The following is a 23,204-nucleotide window of genomic DNA, read 5'->3' on the forward strand; positions in this document are numbered from 1 at the left end:
ACTAAGCATAAAGGTTTAGAGGTACAATTATTATCCCTATTTTATAAATGAAACTGGGGCATAAAGTGGTCAAGGGACTTGACCAAGATTCCATAGCTAATAAGGGAGAGACTGGAATTTAAGTCCAAGCACTCTGATTCCAGAACTCAGCGAGAGTAACTTAATTACTTCACAAAAGTCCATGAGGGAATAAACAGTATCTGACTTTGCTCACCACTGTATCCTGAGTGCCTAGCACAGACAATATTTCATTAAATTTTTGAACAAATAAATGAATGGATAAACATAATTCAAGTATAAAATTCAAATATTTCATAAATATGCAATTTATAAAGTAAAAGTTGTCCATAATCCTACCACCACCTCGCCCAGAGAAAATAATTTTCAGCAGTTTTCTAACTACCCCTTACAACATGAAATTTATTGGGCAGTGTCACATACTTTACATATGTGGCTTATTCCATGATTTTTTGGCATTTCATGAGAATAACTGTTCTCCCTTCGGGACATTGCCATTACCTGGTACATTGTTTACTCACATTTCCTTCCCTACACCACCATAAACACTCATGTTTTGCTCAATATTAACAGATGATGGATAAGCAGATATTTACCACCAAAGCAATAAACAACATCATTCACAATGTCCATGATCAAAATAAAGAACTGTAGACTGGATAAGAATACAGATACATAGAATCAAAACTGAATAAGTAATAAAACCCAGAAAGGAATAATTAATAAATGTTAAAACTGGAGACCGGGCCATAATAGCATGCCACATAGCTCTGCCCCTGTTTCTGGGCTGTTCAACATTTCTAATAAATGAAATGATGAAAACGGAAAACATGCTGATCATTTCTGAAGATAACATTAAACTGGTAGAGGTAGATAATATTTCAGATGACAAAATCAGTCTTTAAAATTTTTCCAGTGGATGGAAATAATGACACAAAACCAACAAGATTAAACTTAGTAGGATTTAATATAAAGTCTGAATATAAGTCCTAAAACTTAATAATATAAATTTAGAATGGGGGCGTCATTTTCTTCTTAGCTTATGGAAAAAGCCTGGATGCAGCCAAAGAATGATTAAGCAAATCACACTTGTGCAGCCGATATGAATGTCAGTCACCAAACTTAGATGTGCAAGAAATGTCTGGTTATTTTCTCTAAGTCAGTTTAACTTCTAACCTGGAGAACTCAATCTGCCAAGCAGGCAGAGAATTTAATCGAAGCCATTCTTGAAGATCCTTTACCACCCCAGGAAGGTTCAAAGAAACATATACAGTGGAGAGACACGGGGAATAGGGTAGCCCCACCTGTCCCCTGTCATCTACCTGCACAACCTGCATGGACGCAGGATCCCTGCCACTCCAGGCACTGTTGGGCCATAGGGTCTTTGCAAAGACTATGTGCCCGAGCTCTCCCTACTTTCCTCCTCCCTGGCTCTGCTGCCAAGCAGTAGGATGGGACCCCCGCTACTCAGGAACACATACTTCTTTCTTATACTCTCTCCTACTCTCTAACCTCCTTTTTGGTCTTGGGAAATCCTACCCTCAGAGGCACTTTCTGTTTTCTCCTTAGCAAATCTCCTTGGCCTTTACACCACCTCAATAAACATTCTAAGTTCCACTGTGGGTTTAGGCTTAGAGAAACAAAATCCAGAAGTCTACATACATGGCTTCTACTTTCCGCCTTGACACATACCTCCCCTGAGGCACAAGGGGAGTGCAGGCTATTTGCTTGAATTGGGGGAAAGAACCTGGAAAAATACAAAAAGAAACAAATTAATAGCTTGAAATATGCAGCCATAGAGATAATGGAGTACTATTACATGGCATTAAGAGCAGCTATATGGGCTGTAAAATTAGAAGAAATGTGTCCCTGAAATAATGTTAAGTGAGAAAGATACATTAAAATGACTGCAATGTAGAAATACACATTTTAGAAGAATCAGGACCTAATTTGAAATGATATAAATTGATGTAATATTTTTATGTAAAATTAATTGCATAATAATTTTTGAGAGAATAAACCATACCAAGATAATGCAAAACCAAAAAATTCTAGAAATAATTTAACTATTATAAACTCAATGTGATCTAATAAATGAAAATGTGAGTTTTTTTAAGGAAGGCTAATGTAATTTTGAGGTGTATGGCATAAACTGTTAGGTAGCTAATAAAATCCATTCTTCCCTTCCTCCGTTGTAATTGAATTGTAACAAGTCACATGGCTGCCCAAACAGACTACATTTCCCAGCTTCTCTTGTAGTGGGTGTAGCTGTATTAGTTTCTTGCCATTGGAACCTAACTGGAAGCCCATGATGGGTCTGTCTTCTCCTTGCTGTCCTTTTCTATCTCTCCATCCAGAACCCATACATGGCTGCTACCCAGCATCAACAAAGAAGATGATTACCCACCTGGAATGTTCACCACTGACTGTTACATGAAAGAGAAATAAGCTTCTTTGTTCTTTAGCTTACTGATTTTCTGGACCTTTCTGTTTCTGCAACTTTAGCCTACACAAATTCTCAGGGAATTAGAGAGCCAACATAACAGCAAGAAAAGGAATTCCAAAAATAGAATGTTCTCTCCTTCTTCAGTTATAGCTCTTCCTTAATACGATCCTCCTTTTCTGCAAGATTCTAAGAAGATACTAGAAATTAGACCTCTCATCATGAAAAGAATAAAATGTCTAGATTCCATTTTCTCTAAATGATTTAACCACAGTTTTCTCTCTTCTTCAATGAAAAAGAGTGAATATGATTACCCAGTAGAATTTTTTAAACATTATTCTTATATGTGTAGAAAAATACTTTTTCTGCTTACCAAATTCTTAAATGTTAATAGTTTTATTTTTCTAACAAGAGTATTTCACAAGAAACTGCATATCCATAAAAGCAATATCTAAGCTGAAGCATCATCATTTTTCTACTATTAAGGGTAAAGGGGAACCAATTTATATTTAATTTAATGGACTTTTTCCCCCTGTTTGCTCTACTCTTTTACTTCTTCTCCTGGATCTATTATTCCCATTAAATTTTCATAATATCCCATTAACTCAATGAAAAGAATTTTGTGTGGTATTGAGGTTGGAAGGAAAGCATTTTCTTTTATTACTATCATGAGAAATTTTCTTGGCAAAAATTTTTTTCTTTTTCTTCTGGACCTTTAGTGTGCTCTCTTTCAGGATTTTCATAATTATTCCACTGTTATCAGTACCCCCCTTAAGGCCAAATGAATCACTGTGAGTTTATGTCCAAACTTCAGTATAACTTTCAAATTATTGGGTGTCTAATTAGAGAATATTTTTTTCATAAATAACATTTTAAAACTGTACCACTGAATGGCCAAATACCTGCAGTTCCTTCCTCCATCTTTTCTGACAGTTTCTCCTAAAACAGCTTTAGCTGAACAGTGAACACTGTCGCTGTGTTGCAAAGATGAAAGCAAAATTCCATGTGTGAAGCCAAAATTGAAATCACAGAAGGCAGGACTCACTCTGCTAATTGTTGCTTAGCAATAAAATGTGCAAAACATACTGATGGAACAGTGACATCAGGTACCAGAGGCATCTGTATCAACACCGGCAGTAAATCAGGGAATTAGAGAGCCAACATAACAGCAAGAAAAGGAATTCCATCCCTTAGGAGCCAGGGGAGGGTTTCTGCCCTCTTTCCTACTTACTGCTCAGTTGAAAAGAAAGTCCCTTTATCCACTAGATACTCTTGTTGTGGTACTTGAAGACTGCATGGAAATAGATACTCAGAGGTTCATATTATCCTAAAAGAGTCCCTGGTGGATTTGCACATATCTATAAGAGTAGATATTTTCTTTCCCCTGTTAAACAAAAAGATTCTCAGTGAGGATAGACATTCAAATCCCAGTTCAGGTGTTTGCTAAGGGAGCAGAGTGGGACCAGCAGCTCCTTAGCTGGCAGCTATGCCTCCAGGATTAAGACTGTGTCTGAAAACTCAAAACAAAGAGCCCACATTGCATAGGAATGGTATGAGGTCTTAACCTGAAAACTGACTCCAGCTTCTTGTGTTCTGTTTCGGTTTTGTTCATTTGTTTCTGAGAGGGTTTCTGAGATAAAAAGTTCCAAGTTGCCTTAAAAGAAATCTGAGTTTACCTATTATCTCCAGTCTCTGTGGTGACATTTAAATGAACAGTATGATGGTCAGGCAGGGGCAGGGATGTTTAGGGATTAAATAAAATCTCAATTCATATTAGATCAATTTTAAGAAAAAATCATGCCAAAAAAAAAAAAAAAAGACTGCTTTTAGAGAGAGATAAAGACTCCTGTAGAACACAAGGTGATTGTTGAGCTACAAAATATTGACAAGACACAATTTGCCTCCCCTTAGTGTGTCTCTCGGGAAATCTTTATTGAGCATATAAAGGTGTCCTGCTCCTTGCTAGGTGCTTTGGCTGCACAAGTATTGTTTCTAATTTGTCAACAATATAGAAAAGATGATATGTATCAGCCAATTACTGACAAACAAGAGACTACAATATAAAAGCTAAAGATCTGAAAACTAATACTGAAAGGCAGTTCATTTATTTTGTGGAGATACCTAGCTTCTTTAATGATAATCTGCTGTTCTCTAGATTGGTCAATGGAAAAATCCAGATACTTAGCACCTAAGATATACTTTTTAAAACTATTTTATTGAAGTATAACTTATTATAAAGTGCACAAATTATAATGATATATAGCTCAGTGAAATTTTCACTTATGTAGTGTATATCCATGTAAACACCACACAGATGAAGATATAGACAGTTCCAATAATCAAGCATGCTCCCCCAGTCAATACTGCCCCAAAGATAACCATCATTCTTACCTCTATCACAAGAGATTAGTTTCGCCTGTATTTGGACTTCATATAAATGAAGCCATAGAATGTGCTACCCTTTGATGTCTGGCTTCTTTCTCTCCACATTACGTATAAACATTCTTGTACCCGTCTTTTGGTGGACATAAGCACACATTTCTCTTACGCATAAACCAAGGAGTGGAATTACTGAGTATCTGTTTAGCCTTGGCAGATTCTACCAGCTTTTCAAGTAGTTTTTACCAACCACTGTACTCACTAGAGATGGAGTTTCACATGCCTTACATACTTGCCAACATTAGATATTGTTGGCCTTTTCATTGTAGCTGTACTAGTGAGGTACTGTGGCTTTAATTTGCAGCTCTCTAATAACCAGTGATGTTGAACACTTTTTATGTGCTCATTGACTATCTGAATATCCTCTTTTGTAATAAAGCTCCAACAGGTATATTTGAGATGGGCTGAGGTTTCAAACAATCAGGATGTAGGTTTGATCCTGCAGGCCTCCAAAACTCTATCTATTTACATCCTGATTAGCTAAGGATACTGAGGCCATGACTTTTGTAAAAGGGGAAAGCTCAAGAGTGAGCTTCCTGTCACTGGAGCTATTTAAGCAGGATTGGACACAAAGGAAATGTGTAAAGGAATATAAATCCAGCTGGAAGGTGAAGTCTAAGTGTCTCTTCCAACACTGGTAAGTGCTACAGCGATTCAGCTATTGGTAGATCAGTAAGAACTGGAAGGCAGAGGGTGGAAGTTAGAGGAAGAAGCTTTTAATTTTTGAGTATCTATTGTGCTCCAAGGGCTGCACTAAGCTTTACATCCATTAATTAATTTACTTCTCATCTCACAATAATTATATAAGATATGTAAGAAAAAAATCTCTCCATTTTTTTTCCTTCTACATACAACATATTTCTGGGCACCAAATATTGTGGGGGGGGGTCCCACAATGACCAATTCTCAGATACCAGCTGGGTGTCCTACAATTCAGTTCAGTTCTGACACCCTCTCCCTGGAATCAGCATCGGATCCCACAAGTTAAGGGCTCAAGTCCCACAAGACTCCTCCACTTAAGATGCCAGTGGCAAGTCCCAAGTTGTCACCCATACTTCTAATCAACCAGCTTATAGTTGGGGTTCCAGTGACCTCCTCCTTGGGTTATATAATTTGCTAGCATGGCTCACAGAATTGAGAGAAACACTTATGTTTTCCAGTTTATTATATAGGTTATAATAAAGGATACAGATGAACAGCCAATGAAGAAATGGCAAGGTCCAGAAGTGTTCCAAGTGCAGTAGCCTCTGTCCCCATGGAGTTGGAGTGCGCCACCCTCCCAGCACATGGATGTGCTCACCAACCCAGAAGCTCTCTAGATCTCTTCACTTAGGATTTTTATGGAGGCTTCATATTTAGGAATGGCTAACTAAATCATTGACCATTGGTGGTTAGCTCAACCTCCAGCCCCTCTGTCCTTCCCAGAGGTGGAGTGGGGCTGAAAGTTCTAACCTTCTAATTATATGGTCGTCTCTCCTGACATCCAGCCCCCATCCTGAGTATCTAGGGACCCTCAGCCACCAGTCATCTCACTGGCATACAAAAAGACTCTTGTCGCTTTGAAGATTCGAAGAGGTTTAGGAGATGTGTGCCAGGAAATAGGGGCAGAGACCAAATATTAGGTTGGCCAAAAAGTGCATTCGGGTTTTCCCTTAAGATGTTACAGAAAAACCAGAACGAACATTTTGGCCAACACAATATATAATCTCTTACTATGTGATAGGTAGATAATACCTTTATTGGTTACCTATTGCACTGAATATCTACCTATTGGATATTCAGTGCTGAATATAAGAATATTGCCATTACCTTAGTAGCCTAAAACAACACACATGTATTATCTCATGGTTTCATGGGTCAAGAGTCAGGGAGAGGCTTAGCCAGGTCCCCTGCAGTCAAGGTGTGGGCCAGGACTGGGTTCTCATCTGAGGCTTGACAGGGGAAGGATCAGCTTCCAAGTTCACATGATCCTTCTCAACTTCAGTTCTTTGCAGGCTGTAACTGAGGGCCACGGTTTCTCATTGGCTGTCAGCCACTCTCAGCTCCTTGCTGCATGACCCTCTCCACATGGCAACTCACAACACGGCAGCTTGCTTCTTCAAGCCAGCAAGGAAGAAAGTTTCCTAACAAGACAGATGTGCCAATCATGTGAAACATAATCATGAATGTGTATATATGTATATTTGTAACCTTGCCGTATTCTATTGGTTAGGAGTGAGTCACAGGTCCTGACCATGCTCATAATGAGAGAATTACACGTGGACACAGACACTAGTAGCAGAGATCACAGAAGCCACTTCTAAAATCTACTACTACCCTACTATTATTGCAGTCTCTTTACAGGTGAAAAGTAAACTAAGGATGGTAAAATAAGTCAACAGTTAGGCCAGGTTTTGAACACAAGTGTCTTTAAATCCAGAGTTTACCTTCTTAACCACTATAATACCAGGGAAATATTCAAAGAAAAGGTAGAATGGCTTATTCTTTTTTTTTTTTTTTTTTAAAGAAGATGCTGGGGGTAGGAGTTTACTTATTTATTTATTTATTTTTGCTGTGTTGGGTCTTCGTTTCTGTGCGAGGGCTTTCTCTAGTTGCGGCAAGCGGGGGCCACTCTTCATCGCGGTGCGCGGGCCTCTCACTATCGCGGCCTCTCCTGTTGCGGAGCACAGGCTCCAGACGCGCAGGCTCAGTAGTTGTGGCTCACGGGCCTAGTCACTCCACGGCATGTGGGATCTTCCCAGACCAGGGCTCGAACCCGTGTCCCCTGCATTAGCAGGCAGATTCTCAATCACTGCGCCACCAGGGAAGCCCCCTCATTTCTAAAAGAGGGGGTGATGGTAGTGAGATAATGCATAAGGTTTGCAGAAAGATAAAGTGAGATAATAGATATAAAAGTGTTCAGGATAGGGAATGAAATGTAGTAGACTCATATTAAAATATTCATGATTATGTCAGTATGCAGTGTAATGTTTTGCTAATAAAAGTACAATGAATTTTGTTGAGTAAAAAAATCCAGTATAATGAACACAATCCTGAATCCTTTTCCATCTTACGCTTTTCTGACAAGGATACATGTACCTCCAAGGAACACAGCCACAGTGTAAGTGAACATGGGGACTCTTCCTGGAGTGTCCACTTTACTGGAAGATTTGGGTGGGGGGGGAGCAAATTTAACTCATAAGTAACTTTTTATTTATCTTTGTATTAAGTTCATGAGAAATGTTTTATGTGGTCACATATATTATGTTCCTAATAATACTGATTTAAATATCTACAAGTCTACTTTTAAGTCCACAGTTTAGAATTCATATGAATGGACTGAAAACTTATAATATATGACATTTATATTAAGTATCTAGAGAAAAGATTCCATTCAAAACAAAAGCTTGATATTTTATAGACATGGTTTCCTCTGTACTTTATTTTAAGTGCATTAATTTTTTAATTACATTCATCTTTTTTCATCTGGTGGTAAGATACTAGTTCAATGCTTTTATTGAAATAAATCTTAGATAATGAACAATTATTAAACTATGAAGAAAAATTGGTGGGGTAAGAGAAGAGTCAGACAGACCCTCGTGAGGACCAGAGTATTTAACCTGCAACTAAATAGATTAGACAACTTAATTAAACTCTCAGAACTTTGATTTTAGAAATATGACCTACTTCATAGAGATGTTGAGAAATTTAAATCAGATATGTATATCAAGTGACATATAGGAAGCCCTCTAAAGTTTTAGTTCTGTTTCCCAGTTACAATCTTCCTACTCCCTGCTTCAGTGATCACCTCTTCTTACGAATATCAACCTCATGTCCCACCAGCCACCAATCAGCATGCTTTTGCCTGAACTTTATCTATTTTTTTAATTTTCTTATTTCATATGTAAGTTTAAAAATTGTACTGAATAGATAAGCCAAAGACTTGGAGAAAATGTTTCCAAAACATATATTTGACAAAGTGCGGGATATGTAAATAACTCCTGAAACTAAATAATAAAAAAAAAAGGACCCAATAGTAGAAGATCTAAATAGACATTTCTCCAAAAAAGACATACAGATAGCCAACAGGCAGATGAAAAGATGCTCAACATCTCTAGTTATTAGAGAAATGCAAGTCAAAACTGCAGTGAGGTATCACCTCACATCAGTCAGAATGGCCATCATCAAAAAGTCTACAAATAATAAATGCTGTAGAGGGTATGGAGAAAAGGGAACCCTCTTACACTGTTGGTGGAAACGTAAATTGGTACAGTCACTATGGAGAATAGTATGGGGGTTCCTTAAAAAGCTAAAAATAGAGGTACGATTAATCCCACTCCTGGGCATATATCCAGAAAGGTGGAAAACTCTAACTTGAAAAGATACATGCACCCCAATGTTCATACAGCACTATTTACAATAGCTAGGACATGGAAGCAACCTAAATGTCCATCAATAGATGAATGGATAAAGAAGATGTGGTACATATATACAATGGAATATTAGCCTTAGAAAACATATATAATGCCATCTGCAGCAACATGGATGGATATAGAGATTATCATACTAAGTGAAGTAAATCAGAAAGAGAAAGACAAACATCATATGATATCACTTATATGAGGAATCTAAAAAAATGATACAAATGAACTTATTTACAAAACAGAAATAGAGTCACAGACACTGAAAACAAACTTATGGTTACCAAAGGGGAAATTGTGGGGGACGAGGGATAAATTAGGAGGTTGGGATTAACAGATACACACTACTATATATAAAATAGATTAACAACACAGACCTACTGTATAGCACAGGGAACTATATTCAATATCTTGTAATAACCAATAATAGAAAAGAATCTGAAAAATAATATATATGTATAACTGAATCACTTTGCTGTATACCTGAAACTAACACAACATTGTATATCAATTATATTTCAATTTTTTAAAAAATTTGGATATAATGGAAATGTAGAGATTAAATAATAGACATTAAATAGAAAAAAGGTGAATTCAGATTTATAATTAGTGGATAATAAAATATTTCAGTAGTGTTCTTGTTTTACATTAAAAAGTGAAACAAGCCATAGGATAAAAACTAATTTGTATGTAGAAATATCATTCACCCAGTGATAGCCCATGAGACCCACAGCATAATTATTAAAAGAGTCACTAATTTCCAAAAGAAGAAAAAAGACCCAATAAAAAATAAGCAATAGATTTTGACAGACACTTCAAAAGAGAAGATATATAAATTATCAATAAGTGCATGAAAAAGTGTGCACTGGTCATCAGAGAAATGCAAATTAAAATCATAATGAAGTATTCTACACACCCACCCAAATTATTAAAGTTTCTAAAGTTGACAACATCTAATGTTGGAAAGGAAGTGGAGTAAACAAAACTCTCATACACTATGAGCCAGCAATTCTACTCCTAGGTTTTTACCCAAGAGGAGCAAAGCATATGTTAACAGAAAACTTGAACAAGAATTTACATAGCAGTTTTATCCATAATTGCCAGAAGCTGAAAATGGCTCAGATATCCATCAATAGGAAAACTGATAAACTGTGGTATAATCATAAATGGAACACAATTCAGCAATAAAAAGGAACTAATTACTAATACATACAACAGTATGGACAAGTCTCAAAACATTATGCTAATTGAAAGAAGAACAGTACATACTACATGATTCTATTTATATAAAATCCTGGAATAAGCAAAAGGTAGGGGGTGCCTGGGAAAGGGCATGATATGGTGATAATGTTCTATATCTTGATAGGAATTTGCATCACATAGAGGTTTGCACTTGTCAAAACTCAATAAATATACAATTAAGATATGTGCATTTCTTTGTATGTATATTTTACAGCAAAAGAAAAAAACTGTAAATAAATACTGCAGACTCTATGCTGATGTCTGCAGTTGACTTTGGAATGTGTCAAAAATTAAGATGGATTAAAGGATGAGAGAAGGACAAATAATTAAATAGATATGTTTTGAAACAAATAGAATAAAATGTTAATGGTAGAATCTAGGCAGTGGGTATATGAGTGTTCATGGTAAAATTAGTTGTTTTCATAATAAAATATCAGAAAATTTGTTTGGGATAATGCAAAACTGAATTGTAAAAACTCGCTGGTGAGAAAAAATTCACAGCAGTTGTTGAGCATTCCATGAAGGGAAAAAATGTTTTAAATCATAGACACACATACATACATACAGTTTTTTAAAGTATAATCGGAGCCTCATAGAGCATTTATAGTATTGTCTATTGTATAAGTATTTCCCTCCAAAAACAGAATCAAAAGTTTTTAAAAGTCATACCTATCATGAAATAAGAATATTAGCACAATTTTTTTTTTTTTTTTTTTTTTTTTTTTTTGCAGTACGCGGGCCTCTCACTGCCGTGGCCTCTCCCGCTGTGGAGCACAGGCCCCGGACGCGCAGGGTCAGCGGCCATGGCTCACGGGCCCAGCCGCTCCGCGGCATGTGGGATCCTCCCGGACCAGGGCACGAACCCGTGTCTCCTGCATCGGCAGGCGGACTCTCAACCACTGCGCCACCAGGGAAGCCCCTAGCACAATATCTTAATCCCCAAAAAAAGTGTGGTAGATCATTTTATCACCAAAAATATTCTTTAAGGAGAAGAAAAAGAAAAATCAGACTGCAAAGATTTTCTTCAGATTTCATTAACATCTGCTGTTTTTCAGGTCCGACACTGTGACTTTGAAGTGTGTTTTTTAATGATTTTTGCTTAAAGTTTATTGCCTACATCAGCATTTTTCAACATTTAGTAGTTCTTGACCTCCTGCGTCAGAATCACTGGAAAAATTTGTTGAAGATTAAGGTTCTTGGTCCCAACCTATACCTACTTAATCAGAATCTTAGAAAGATATTTTTATCTAATTTTTAAAATTTTTATGTGTGATTGAGCCAGAATTTAGAGGCATGGCTCAGAACCTGCCATTATTAGATATTAAATATGTTCTGCAAGCAATGGGCACATAATAAAAACTCATTGGCAATCTACCCACTAACTTGTGCCAACTTCCAAACAACTCCTAGTGTGTGTTCCCCAGTTACTCCTCCCCCTCCTTACTAACACACTTCTTAGTGGTGTCCTGTGAGTTAAGCACAAGCTCCTTAAATGCAGGCTCATTTTCCAGCTGATTTATAGAGTAAGACTGATGGCTACATTAGAGGGTAATATGGGGTCACTTATGGTGCTACTTCTATGGCTCCCAGCTAGGGCTTGTATAATGGGATATGCAGAGCATGCTGCGCATAGGGATCCCCAAAGAGGAAAGGACTCAGACTCCGATCACTGCTTTCATTCATTTAGTAGTAAATATTTTGTGCATTTACAGTACAGAGGCCAAGTCTCCTCCTTTTTTTAATTTCCCCTAGAGAAAATCCCTCTAAAATTCCCAGTGGAGACATGCACATTGCAGATTCACATATATAATTAACAGTCATCTTTCATCAAGGTAAAAATTGACTAAGATGTAAGGTGAAGAGAGCAATCTTAAAGAAGAAAGGAAAGACATGACCCAGGAAGTATTTGGGGGTTAGAGATAGGGATAAAGCCAACCCCAGACTCATACACATAATAATATCTTTGGTTTATCAGTAGAGAGCAATGAACGTTTCTATTTCTTCTACTAAATAATTCATAGGCCTAGTTCCAAAAGCTACTGATGGGAACAGGTCTCCTTACTCTGGAAGCATGTAACTATTGTCCCCATTTGTCAAACTGTGTTCCAAAACTGGGACCCAAAGAACACTGGTTCCTCCAGACCATTAGCCACAGTTAAATGAGCTTTGGAAATGCTGCAGATCACATCCCATTTGGGTTGGTCATAATACCGCTCCCCAAATTAAATGTTAAAAAGTTCTGTTCTAAGGAAATCTATTTAACCTTCCTTAATTTCTGAAATTTGAATATTAATGCCTTTTCACACATAACACATAAATGGAATGCCCCACAGAACATTATTTTGCAATTGCTGCCTCAGAGATGGCTTTCTCCTTGTATTCTATTTCCTCTCTGCTCAAGGCACCTAATATCCTTATACCACCTTCTGGCTAGCCAAATTTCCAACTGAGATGTTAATCCCAAATCCAGGACCCAGTACATAACTGTCAGGGCAACCACTGCAAAAGGAAAGTGTATGGTCTTTTGTTCAAACATTATTAAGAATTTCAAGATGGCAACAGCAGAGCATAAAACCAAGCATGGGGTCCTTCTGAGTATGGCTCTTACCTGCCTTCCTTTTCACACCTTTAGAGTCACCCATTAAAAAAGGAGAGCAACCTAATTAAATTAATCATGTGAGTTGAAGAAATTAATCATACTAATAGAGGAAAGACTTGAAGGGATTTTCTTGACAATGCACACACACAAAAAAACAAATAAACAAACAAAAAAAATCCTGCTTAAATAATGGGACTGATATTTAGAAGTAAAGAGAGTATATTTAAAGAAAGGTAATGAATGATGAAGTATTTTGAAATCATTTCATAGGAGAGAGAATGGATTTAGTCTAAAACATATCTAGGCCAAAGAAGAGAGAGCTTGGAGGTCAAGAAAGTACAGCATGTTATCTATCTGCCATGAAGGCTTCATGGAGACAGGACTTCAGCTAGTTCCTAATATCCTAGTAAGATTTGATGAGGACTAGAGGTTGGGAAGAGCACCATAAACAAAGGACTAACATGAGTCACACAGCAGGGGTACTTCTTGGTAAAACACTCTTGCTAAATATAAGGAAGGGCTTCCCTGGCGCTGCAGTGGTTGAGAGTCCTCCTGCCAATGCAGGGGACACGGGTTTGTGCCCCATTCTGGGAGGATCCCACATGCCGCGGAGCGGCTGGACCCGTGAGCCATGGCCGCTGAGCCTGTACGTCCGGAGCCTGTGCTCCACAATGGGAGAGGCCACAACAGTGAGAGGCCCGCATATCGCAAAAAAAAAAAAAAAAAAAAAAAAAAAAAATATATATATATATATATATATATATGGAAGATAAGACATCTATTTCCTTTAGGCATTACTCAGAGGTGTAACATATTCAAGCTGCTGAAAAGAAAAAAAAAATTGTTGAAGATAGCCAGAGAAAAAAGACACATTATATATAAAAGAACGAAGATGAAGTTACAGTCAACTTCTCATCAGAACCTCTGCAAACCAGAAGACAAGAGAATGACGCCTTTAAAGTGCTAGAAGCAAAAACTGTCAACCAGTATTCTATTCCTAACAAAAGAATCTTTCAATAATGAAAGCGAAATAAAAACTTTATCAAATAAATAAAACCTGAAAGAAACCATTGCCTGTGTACCTACTCTAAAAATGTTAAAGGCAATTCTTCACGTGGAAGGAATATGGTATCTGTATCTGTCTTAGTCTGCTGGGGCTGCCATAATAAAATATTATAAACTGAGTGGCTTAAACAACAATTTTCTCACAGCTCTGCCAGGTAGAAGTCCATGTTCAGAGTGCCAGCATGGCCAGAGTCTAGAAAAGGCTTTCTTCCTGGCTTAGAAATGGCTACCTTCTTGTTGTATCCCCACATGGCAGAAAGATGGCGAGCAAGCTCTCAGGCATCTCTTCCTAAAAAGGCACTAATCTCATCAGACCAGGGCCCTGCCCTCAGGACCTAATCACCTCTCAAAGGCCCTGTTTTCAAATACCATCACACTGGGGTTAGGACTTTAACATATGAATTTGGGTGGGGGTGGGGGGATACAAATATACAGTCCATAACAATATCAGACTGAAACTTGGATCTACACACACACACACACACACACACACACACACACACACACACACAAAATAAGTGGCAGTGGAAATAAAATATATGAAGCTCTGACAGAATAGCAACATTACCTACTTTGTTCACAGCTAGATCTCTGACAGAGAAGGATCTGAAGTATACTCAATAAACATTTCTAAATGAGTGAATGAATGCCAGGATAAGTGAATGTACACCTGATTAATTGATGTGGATTCTGAGGAAACTGAGTGATGATCAACAGCACGATAGTACCATTACCAGATCATTTATACAACCAGTTTTATACTGGGTCTCATAAAAATTAATTCCAAGCCATCAAAGAGTTTTTAGTTTAAGATCAGTAGGATTTCAACCTTCTATAGCCACAATCTCATCTCAGGGTAATTGCTTTAGCAATCCTGCTAAATAGGGTCAGGGCTTCCTTTAAATATGAAGGTGAGCATTAAAATTTAGGAATAATATGCAGATCCACAATATAAAAATGCTAAAACAACTAAAAATCTAGAGGAATTTTAAACTGGAATACAAAAAAGAAGACATAATCTATGATTCCATTTATAAGGCAAACTATAGCAAAACAAACCTGAAAATTAGTTTATTCTGGGAGAGATTGATTAAAAGCGGAATGAGAGAATGTTCTAGAATAAAAGAAAACATCTATACCTTCATAGGAATGGAGAGTACATGGCATATGCATTTGTCAAAACTCAACAAATTGGACTCAAGATTTATGCCTTTTCTCCAAATAACACATATAGATGACCAACACACACATGAAAAAGTGTTCAACATCTCTAATCAACAGAGAAATGCCAAGTAAAACTGCAAAGAGATAATCACCTCACACCTGTCACAATGGCTATCATCAAAAAAACAAGAAATAACAAGTGTCGGCAAGGATGTGGACAAAAGGGAACCCTCATACACTGTTGGAGGGAATGTAAACTGGTGCAGCCTCTATGAAAAACAGTACGGAGGTTCCTCAAAAAATTAAAAATAGAACTACCATACAATCCAGCAATTCCACTCTTAGCTTTTTTTTTTTTAACATCTTTATTGGAGTATAATTGCTTTACAATGGTGTGTTAGTTTCTGCTTGATAAAAAAGTGAATCAGCTATACATATACATATATCCCCATATCTCCTCCCTCTTGCATTACCCTCCAACCCTCCCTATCCCACCCCTCTAGGTGGTCACAAAGCACCAAGCTGATCTCCCTGTTCTATGCGACTGCTTCTCACTAGCTATCTATTTTACATTTGGTAGTGGATATATGTCCATGCCACTCTCTCACTTCATCCCAGCTTACCCTTCCCACTCCCCATACCCTCAGGTCCATTCGGTACATCTGCATCTTTATTCCTGTCCTACCCCTAGGTTCTTCAGACTTTTTTTTTTTTTTTTTGGATTCTATATATGTGTTAGCATACGGTATTTATTTTTCTCTTTCTGACTAACTTCACTCTGTATGACAGACTCTAGGTCCATCCACCTCACTACAAATAACTCAATTTCATTTCTTTTTATGGCTGAGTAATATTCCATTGTATATATATGCCACATCTTTATCCTTTCATCTGTTGATGGACACTTAGGTTGCTTCCATGTCCTAGCTATTGTAAATAGAACTGCAATGAACATTGTGGTGCATGACTCTTTTTCAATTATGGTTTTCTCAGGGTATATGCCCAGTAGTGGGATTGCTGGGTTGTATTATACTTCTATTTTTAGTTTTTTAATGAACCTCCACATAGAGGTTGTATCAGTTTACATTCCCACCAACAGTGCAAGAGAGTTCCCTTCTCTCCACACCCTATCCAGCATTTTTGATGTAGTTTTTTTGATGATAGGAATTCTGACTGGTGTGTGGTGATACCTCATTGTAGTTTTGATTTGCATTCCTCTAATGATTAGTGATGTTGAGCATCCTTTCATGTGTTTGTTGGCAATCTGTATATCTTCTTTGGAGAAATGTCTATTTAGGTCTTCTGCCCATTTTTGGATTGGGTTGTTTGTTTTTTTGATATTGAGCTTCATGAGCTGCTTTTATAGTTTGGAGATTAATCCTTTGTCCATTGCTTCATTTGAAAATATTTTTTCCCATTCTGAGGGCTTTCTTTTTGCCTTGTTTATGGTTTCCTTTGCTGTGCAAAAGCTTTCAAGTTTCACTAGGTCCCATTTGTTTATTTTTGTTTTTATTTCCATTTCTCTAGGAGGTGGGTCAAAAAGGATCTTGCTGTGATTTATGTCATAGAGTGTTCTGCCTGTTTTCCTCTTAGAGTTTTATGGTGTCTGACATTACATTTAGGTCTTTAATCCATTTTGAGTTTATTTTTGTGTATGGTGTTAGGAAGTGTTCTAATTTCATTGTTTTATATGTAGCTGTCCAATTTTCCCAACACCTCTTATTGAAGAGGTTGTCTTTTCTCCATTGTATACTCTTGCCTCCTTTATCAAAGATAAGTTGACCATATGTGCCTGGGTTTACCTCTGGGCTTTCTATCCTGTTCCTTTCATCTATATTTCTGTTTTTGTGCCAATACCATACTGCCTTGATTACTGTAGCTTTGTAGTATAACTTGAAGTCAGGGAGCCTGATTCCTCTAGCTCTGTTTTTCTTTCTCAAGATTGCTTTTGCTATTCGGGGTCTTTTGTGTTTCCATACAAACTGTGAAATTTTTTGTTCTAGTTCTGTGAAAAATATCATTGGTAGTTTGATAGGGATTGAACTGAACCTGTAGATTGCTTTGGGTAGTATAGTCATTTTCACAATGTTGATTCTTACAATCCAAGAACATGGCATACCTCTCCATCTGTTTGTATCATCTTTAATTTCTTTCATCAGTGCCTTATAGTTTTCTGCATACAGGTCTTTTGTCTCCTTAGATAGGTTTATTCCTAGGTATTTTATTCTTTTTGTTACAATGGTAAATGGGAGTGTTTCCTTAAATTCTCTTTCAGATATTTCATCATTAGTGTATAGGAGTGCAAGAGATTTCTGCGCATTAATTTTGTATCCTGCTACTTTACCAAATTCATTGATTCGCTCTAGGAGTTTTCTGGTAGCATCCTTAGGATTCTCTACGTATAGTATCATGTCATCTGCAAACAGTGACAGCTTTACTTCTTCTTTTCCGATTTGGATTCCTTTTATTTCTTTTTCTTCTCTGATTGCTGTGGCTAAAACTTCCAAAACTGTTAAATGATAGTGCTGAGAGTGGGCAACCTTGACTTGTTCCTGATCTTAGAGGAAATGATTTCAGTTTTTCACCATTGAGAACGATGCTGGCTTTGGGTTTGTCATATATGGGCTTTATTATGTTGAGGTAAATTGCCTCTATGTTTACTTTCTGGAGAGTTTTTATCATAAATGGGTGTTTTTGTAGAAAGCTTTTTCTGCATCTATTGAGATGATCATATGGTTTTTATTCTTCAGTTTGTTAATATGGTGCATCACGGTGATTGATTTGCATATATTGAAGAATCCTTGCATTCCTGGGATAAACCCCACCTGATCATGTGTATGATCCTTTTAGTGTGTTGGATCATGTTTTCTAGTATTTTGATGAGGATTTTTGCATCTATGTTCATCAGTTATATTGACCTGTAGTTTTCTTTTTTTGTGACATCTTTGTCTGGTTTTGGTATCAGAGTGATGATGGCCTCTTAGAATGAGTGTGGGAGTGTTCCTCCCTCTGCTCTATTTTGGAGAAGTTTAAGAAGGATAGGAGTTATCCCTTCTCTAAATGTTTGATAGAATTTGGCTGTGAAGCCATCTGGTCCTGGGCTTTTGTTTGTTGGAAGATTTTTAATCACAGTCTCAATTTCAGTGCTTGTGATTGGTCTGTTTATATTTTCTATTTCTTCCTGGTTCAGTCTCAGAAGGTTGTGCTTTTCTAAGAATTTGTCCGTTTCTTCTAGGTTGTCCATTTTATTGGCATATAATTGATTGTAGTAATCTCTCATGATCCTTTGTATTTCTGCAGGGTCACTTGTTACTTCTCCTTTTTTATTTCTAATTTTATAGATTTGAGTCTTCTCCCTTTTTTTCTTGATGAGTCTGGCTAATGTTTTATCAATTTTGTTTATCTTACCAATTAACCAGCTTTTAATTTTATTTATCTTTGTTATTGTTTCCTTCATTTCTTTTTCATTTATTTCTGATCTGATCTTTATGATTTCTTTCCTTCTGCAAACTTTAGGGTGTTTTTGTTCTTCTTTCTCTAATTGCTTTAGGTGTAAGGTTAGGTTGTTTATTTGAGATGATTCTTGTTTCCTGAGGTAGGATTGTATTGCTATAAACTTGCCTCTTAGAACTGCTTTTGATGCATCCCATAGGTTTTGTGTCATCATATTTTCATTTGTTTCTAGGTATTTTTTGATTTCCTCTTTGATTTCTTCAGTGATCTCTTGGTTATTTTGTAGTGTACTGTTTAGCCTCCATGTGTTTGTATTTTTTACAGATTTTTTTCCTTGAATTGAAGGAAATAAGATTGTGGTTGGAAAAGATCCTTGATACGATTTCAATTTTCTTAAGTTTACCAAGTCTTGATTTGTGACCCAAGATATGATATATCCTGGAGAATGTTCCATGAGCACTTGAGAAATATGTGTATTCTGTTGTTTTTGGATGGAATGTCTTATAAATATCAATTAAGTCCATCTTGTTTAATGTCTCATTTAAAGCTTGTGTTTTCTTATTTATTCTCATTTTGGATGATCTGTCCATTGGTGAAAGTGGGGTGTTAAAATCCCCTACTATGATTGTGTGATTTTTGATTTCCCCTTTTATGGCTGTGGGCCTTTGCCTTATGTACTGAGGTGCTCCTATGTTGGGGGCATAAATATTTACAATTGCTATATCTTCTTCTTGGATTGATCCCTTGATCATTATGTAGTTTCCTTCTTTGTCTCTTGTAATAGTCTTTATTTTAAAGTCTATTTTGTCTGATATGAGAATTGCTACTCCAGCTTTCTTTTGATTTCCATTTGCATGGAGTATCTTTTTCCATCCTATCACTTTCAGTCTGTGTGTGCCCCTAGTTCTGAGGTGGGTCTCTTGTAGACAGCATATATATGGGTCTTCTTTTTGTATCCATTCAGCCAGTCTATGTCTTTTGGTTGGAGAATTTAATCCATTTACATTTGAAGTAATTATCAATATGTATGTTCCTATTACTATTTTCTTAATTGTTTTGGGTTTGTTATTGTAGATCTTTTCCTTCTCTTGTGTTTCCTGCCTAGAGAAGTTCCTTTAGCATTTATTTTAAAGCTGATTTGGTGGTGCTGAATTCTCTTAGCTTTTGCTTGTCCGTAAATGTTTTAATTTCTCCATCGAATCTGAATGAGATCCTTGCTGGGTATAGTAATCTTGGTTGTAGCTTTTTCGCTTTCATCACTTTAAATATGTCCTGCCATTCCCTTCTGGCTTGCAGAGTTTCTGCTGAAAGATCAGCTGTTATTCTTATGGGGATTCCCTTTTATGTTATTTGTTGTTTTTCCCTTGCTGCTTTTAATATTTTTTCTTTGTATTTAATTTTTGATAGTTTGATTAATATGTGTCTTGGCATGTTTCTCCTGTATGGGACTTTCTGTACTTCCTGGACTTGATTGACTATTTCCTTTCCCATATTAGGGAAGTTTTCAATTATAATCCCCTCAAATATTTTCTCAGTCCCTTTCTTTTTCTCTTCTTCTTCTGAGACCCTTATAATTTGAAAGTTGGTGCTTTTAATGTTGTCCCAGAGGTCTCTGAGACTGTCCTCAATTCTTTTCATTCTTTTTTCTTTATTCTGCTCTACAGCAGTTATTTCCACTACTTTATGTTCCAAGTCACTTATCTGTTCTCTGCCTCATTTATTTGGCTATTGATTCCTTCTAGAGAATTTCAAATTTCATTTATTGTGTTGCTCATCAGTGTTTGTTTGCTCTTTAGTTCTTCTAGGTCCTTGTTACATGTTTCTTGTATTTTCTCCATTCTATTTCCAAGATTTTTGGATCATCTTTACTATCATTTGTCTGAATTCTTTCTCAGGTAGACTGCCTATTTCCTCTTCATTTGTTTCATCTAATGGGTTTTTACCTTGCTCCTTCGTCTGCTGTGTGTTTCTCTGTCTTCTCATTTTGCTTAACTTACTGTGTTTGGGGTCTCTTTTTCACAGCCTGCAAGTTCATAGTTCCTACTGTTTTTGGTGTCTGCCCCCAGTGGCTAAAGTTGGTTCAGTGAGTTGTGTAGGCTTCATGTGGAGGGGACTGGTGCCTGTGTTCTGGTGGATGAGGCTGGATCTTGTCTTTCTTGAGGGCAGAACTGCATCCCGTGGTGTGTTTTGGGGTGTCTGTGACCTTATTATGATTTAGGTAGCCTCTCTGCTAATGGGTGGGGTTGTGTTCCTGCCTTGCTAATTGTTTGACATAGGGTGTCCGGCACTGTAGCTTGCTGGTTGTTGAGTGGAGTTGGGTCTTAGCATTGAGAGGCAGATCTCTGGGAGCTTTTGTCATTTGATATTATGTGGAGCCGGGAGGTCTCTGGTGGACCAATGTCCTGAACTTGGCTCTCCCATCTCAGAGGCATAGGCCTGACATCCGGCCAGAGCACCAAGACCCTGTCAGCCATATGGCTCAGAAGAAAAGGGAGAAAAAAAGAAAAGAAAAGAAAGAAAGAAAGAAAGAAAGAAAGAAAGAAAGAAAGAAAGAAAGAAAGAAAGAAAGAAAGAAAGAAAGAAAGAAAGAAAGAAAATAAAAAGTTATTAAAATAAAAAATACTATTCTTGCAAATTTTCTGTAAGTTTGAATTATGTCAAAATAGAAGGTTTTCTTAAGAAGACAAGGAATATTTAAGGCAGTATCAAGACCTTCAGTTCTGAGCTCTGCCACTGAGAGTAAGTGACTGATAGCACACAGGATTCCCAGCTTGAATTCAGAGAGTCCCAGCATAGAAGGTTGTACATTTTTATTTTAACTGAAAGTCATATTGACACAAACTTAATAAGAAGAAATTACTTCTTTCAGACTCTCAGTCAAAAACCTTGTGGAGGGAGCAGAAGAGCTGTGGTCTGTTGAGGACCTGCCAAAAGTGGGAGGTAGCACAACAAAGCCCAGGCCATGGAGAGTGCAGACCCAGGTTGGAAACCCACCTTAGTGGTTTACTACCTATGGAACATTCCCAGGTCCCTTGGCCTCCCTAAGTCCTCATCTGCAAAGTGGATATAAAGTATTCATACAGCAGAGTTAAGTGAGGAATAAAAATAACATATATAGAAGGCATGGAGGAGGTACTCAATACATGTGACCAATTTTGGGTGCCAGGTACTTCCATGCATTGATGCATTTAATCCTTACAAACACACTGAGAAATGTATCATTACTTTCATGTCTACGTTTTAGAAAGCAGACTCAGAACAGTTAAGTGTGTCGTACAATTTATAAGTAAATCACCCTATAGATTCCACCCCTACTGTGAGTGACTCCAGCCCTGCCTTGTTTCTTAGGCCACACTAACATGCAGACACACAACATGCACATGGAACAGTGTGTAGCAGGAATAGGAAAGAGAGTGGCTTCTGCACCAAACTGAAGTTAAATGATCCTGCAGCTAATGGCTCAAAGAACACCTATTGATCTTAACCTGTATTTTGAGGACTTCATTTACTTCTTCTTAATAAATGATAGAATAACTTGAAATGACATTTTCATTATTTCCTCAAACCATAACGCCAAAGGACCACTAGTGACATGTTAATTATGATGCCATTATAGATACGAGTCTTTTTCCATCTATTCCTACTGACATCACTACCTGCAATGTCATTAATAAGGGAATATCAGTGATGGCCTAGAAATCTCTATTATCAAGTTAGTTATACTTTGCTTTTTAGAATTACATAGGCTAAATTTTGGCCTTAAAAAGCCATCAACCAAGAATTACAAAGTACATTTCAAGTCACATATTTCAGTAAAATGTTAATATGGTCATTTCACAGATGAGAGAACTCAGACTCAGTGTTTCTAAAAATCTCATGCCTACAGTTCCGAGATTCAAATCTGAAAATCATTATCCAGGCTAGTGTAAACTATCTTAATTGCCATGGTAGGACATGAGGATGAGAAAAATATCTAATAAAAATGGGTCACAAACTATCTAGGTTTGTTTTAATCAGTTATGTAAATTGGCTCCAGACCCACAAACTAAGCCCATGGAGAAAAAGAAATCAGGCCAGCTGAAAAGGTACATGGCTATATGCAGAAATGTTTGTAATTAAAGTATATTTTTAAAATGCCTTGATCTGTACATTCCAAACCTTAGCTATTCACAATAGAAGCCAAATACATGTTTGAGGAAGGAGGGAAAGAGAAATGGAAGGAAGGAAGGAGGGAAGAGAGGGAGGCAGGGAAGGAGGGAGGGGAGGGAGGGAGGGAGAAAGGACACAAGGAAAGAAAAGGCAGTCTTTTCTAAAGCTGTCAGTGCTGGTTAACAGCCAATGCATCACTTCTAATCCTAAGAGGAGTACAGTGAAATGGTAA

The sequence above is a fragment of the Orcinus orca genome, chromosome 11 (genome assembly GCF_937001465.1).
Source record: "Orcinus orca chromosome 11, mOrcOrc1.1, whole genome shotgun sequence".
Lineage (NCBI taxonomy): Eukaryota > Metazoa > Chordata > Mammalia > Artiodactyla > Delphinidae > Orcinus > Orcinus orca.